Here is a 3,994-nt window from a genome sequence, read left to right as displayed (position 1 = left end):
ACCAGACAGACAATCGACGCGAAGAGAGGGCGAACGAGAGGCGGAGGCAGGAAGGACGACCAAGAAAGCCATACACGGACAGAAAACGGCCATATACATATATATATATATGTGTATATGCGTATGTGTATATGTGAGTGTAAGGGAGCGAGCGGTCTCGGTGGAGAAAGAGGCAGACGGGGAGAGAGAGGGAAACCGCGAGGAGAGAGAAGTGAAGGGAAGAAGGAGAGAAGCAGGGAAGGAACTGAGGAAAAAGGCGAAGTATGTGGTGCCAAAATTAGACTGTAGCATGGGCAGATCGGCGAAAAGTCAGACGCGCAGCTACCGAAAAACTCAGGGGCTGTAAGCCGCAGTGCGCAGCTGCCCAAACCGCCCAACTGATTCAAGAAAACACGCAAATAGGATTGTCCAGGTCACTTCAAGTTGTGTAGAGTGCAGCCTCGCGGCGCGCCCAACGGCAGAGGCATTCTCGATGAATCTGCACTCCAGCACTTCGAAGGCTCCCGCCCGCTTTGCTCGGAGTGGCTAACGCCTGTATCAGATACCGTCCGTCGCTGAACTAAGCATCCACTCAAACTCGCTCATCTGTTCAGATGCATACTATGCAGCTGCATCGATTAGGCTTCATTATCTCTAAAAACGAGCACTATGAAGCCTTCTCCGCTTTCGGGCGCTCGGCCTGTTCCCCGCTTCACTCCCGGTTGGAAGTTTCGAACCGAACCGGAAAATACACCTGCTGACGGTCATTGATCGTACGCAAGTCTGTGCGTTTGCTCTTATGTCGATGGGCTCTCTGCTTCTGCTTCATGTGGACTGTGGCTGCATCTCCCCGAACTCGTAAAAGGCGTCGGTCCTGCGCGGCACACGCCTGACACGCCTATATGTGTTGGGGCAGCACCCGCCCTGATACATCTTTCTACACCTATACATAGATACATGTTTCCAAATGTATTTCTGGGCTCTCTCTGTCCGTGTTGTTCTGCGAGGAGGCCGCGCGTCGACGATGCGTTGTTTGCAGGCTGCAGTGCGTGGCTGAGATTCACTGTCTCCACTCCGCTTCTCTGTTTTTGTTTCTGAGTCAGACTGCGCTAAAGGTACGCCTTGTAGTGATGGGGACGCGAGGGCGGAAGAGCCCCCGGCGGGCGGCTCAATCGCAATAAACGTCAGCAGGGAAACAAAAGAGGCCTGCTTTGCCTCACACAACGGCTGGGCAACTCTCGCGTCGTTATAAAGAACTGCTGAACGTGAAAAATAGCTGCCGGCAGACGAAGCGGGGTCGGTTTCTGTTTCACGTGCACAACGCACGCACACTTCCTCCTCGCGTGGACTGCAGAGGACTTGCCACTTATTCACACAGTTGACGCTGCGGTATGTCAGCAGAGCACTGTCTTTCTCCACTTGGGCGCCTCTTTTGAATGAGACGCCCGTGGGTGGCGTTTTTTCAACGGGGCAGAATCTAGCTCACCTCGGATTTCGGCAGGAGCGCCAGAAGCTCACGCGGAAGGAAGCAGTGAATATATATATATATATATATATATATATGCGGACATACGAAGCCAATGTCTTCTCTCAGCTGAAGATTTGATGGAGTAAGGCAGACGCAGAGAGTAAAACAGATGGATCGTATGCAGCTAACAGCTACTCTCAACTGAATACATTGATGGAGTAGACCAGAAGCTCCATGGCTGCCCTGTGGAGTTCGCTAAAAGTCCATTAACAGGCTAGGTGTTTCGCGAAGCTGAACGTTTCCTTTCTCGTTTCCTTCTGTAGCGACGCGTGGACGCACAGCGCTTGGATAAGAGGCAGAGGGCGGAGGACGCCCCCGGCAGAGGAAAGGCGTGAGAGAAAGTGCGAAAAGCTGGTGAAAGGAAAAGGCGCGCGCCCGCAGAATGAGAGACTACGGAAGAGACGAAGGGCGTTAAGTTTCAATGCGTCGAGTCACTTTTCTGTGTAAAGTTCGACAGAAAAGCTGCGCGTTGAAAAAAACTCTTCCGGGGCAAGGCGCCCCTTTATTACCTGAAGGGCTTCCACAAACGCGTGGCCTTGTATTTCGCCAGCAATCTCTGTGCCGCTCTTGAACACGGAAGAGTAAAAAAATGCTGTCCTGCCTCAGCCCCCCTCCTCCCTTCTCTTTTTTCTCTTCACTCTCTTTGTCTTCTCCTCTACGAACAACCTCGGAAGGCTCTCCGAACTCACGCTCTCTTCGTGCGCCGCGTGACAGGCGCGGCAGAGGAACGGGGAAAGCTCGGGGGCACGTTGCATCCTCCTCATCTCCTTCCTCCCCGCCCTCTCGTCCACACACGGGCACACGCCACAAAGCTTTCTTAGCACAGTCACAGTACGCCACTGTACGCAGACGCTTGCACAAATGACATGCACTTCTGCAAACACTACCATATAAATATGCATGCGCACGCTGGGGAAGCACGATGTGCAGGGGGCTGTCTGGCGCGGCGACGTCCAGCAGCACCCCCCGAAAGATGTCTGTGAACGAACGCACGATGAACAACGGCATGCATAAGGTGGACGTAGAGACGCAAAGAGAGCGACGGTACAGGAAAAGCGAGGCGAACGCCGCGTGGCGTCGCGAAGGCGCGCGTGCAACACGAGCAATCGACTCGCGCAGCGATGCGCGCCGGAGCTTGTCTTACACGTCCCATCTCGCGAGAGAGGCGAGAGCGACTGCTCCCCGTGTCGCCTCGCACAACGCACGTGGGCAGCGGAACCGCAGACACACCAGAAAAAACGCAAGGAAAGTCATAAAATACAAAGCAAGCACCTTTGTACGTAGAAGAGGGGGGGAGGGGGTGAAGGGGGGGCAATGGCACAGGTGGATTCAGGTACGGAAGCAACAGACAGACAAACTGACCGCGAAAGGGTGAATCTACGTCCCGTCTGCGCATGCAGTGTGGAAAAAGTACATTCACTTTTCTACACGCTTCTCGATGGGCTGAAGCTGATGCTCGAGGCAAAGTGCACGCGGGTCACAATCCTTCCGGGAGCCCACGGACGAAGACTAAACGGAAAAAAACCGAAGTTCTTCTCACAGAAAACGATGTGCATAGCCCTACCTATGCACATGCAGTCTGCCTGACAAATATAAATACTCGCAGCTTGACACGTTGTGGCACGCTGACGCATGCGCCCGTGATATGTGGGAGTATTTACACGTATATATATGTACATTTTTTACATATAAATAGGTATACTTATATAATATATATATATATGAGTGTACATGTATACATAGGTATATTTATATATATATATATATATATGTATATATACATATATGTAGAATCAAGGGAAAAAAAACAAGTCTTTCTTCCCGACGAGAGCCGGGATGCACGGCCATAGGCACGTGCACACGGCCGACAGAAATACTTCGGGGTGGATCCACACGTGTAGCCGAAAACGCTGACAGATGTGTGCAAACAGAAATCGACGAGAAGACCACACTGCGGAAGCTCCTCGCCCGTAAAAAGCGAATATGCACTGCTATTTACACATGCATCATACGAGTTTACACGGACAGAAATCAACATGTCTGGGTTGATACGTATAAAACCGTGTGCGCACGCATCCTGACTGGCCGTCCTCTCGAGTCGCTCTCTCTCTCTGCCTCTTCTCCCTTCTCAATAAGTTGCCTCCTCCCTCGCCCGCCTCCATCTTTCGCGTCGCCCTCTTCACCTTTTCCTTCTCTGTTCCTTGGCTCTGCAGTCCTGCGGTGGCCGTGCCTTTCAACCTGAGCACGGTTTTCTCCTCTTTCCGCGGGACTCGTCTTCCCTCCTCAGCCTCCACGTTTCCTCTTCCCTGCGACGCAGTCTCTCCTCTTCTCGTCGTCCTCCTCTGTCGCCTCTGCGTCTGGCTCTGCTTGGTCTGCGTCTCTCCTCGCTCTCTCCGCCATCGGGTTTTCCCGCCCGCCTCTTTCTCTGCGCACTGCGGTCGCCTCTCTACCATGCGAGGCTTCCGCGCCACGCCCTCGCGGGCGCCG

This window comes from Besnoitia besnoiti, chromosome IV, assembly GCF_002563875.1.
Source record: "Besnoitia besnoiti strain Bb-Ger1 chromosome IV, whole genome shotgun sequence".
Taxonomy (NCBI): Eukaryota; Apicomplexa; class Conoidasida; order Eucoccidiorida; family Sarcocystidae; genus Besnoitia; species Besnoitia besnoiti.
Note: the sequence above shows the minus strand (reverse complement) of the source record.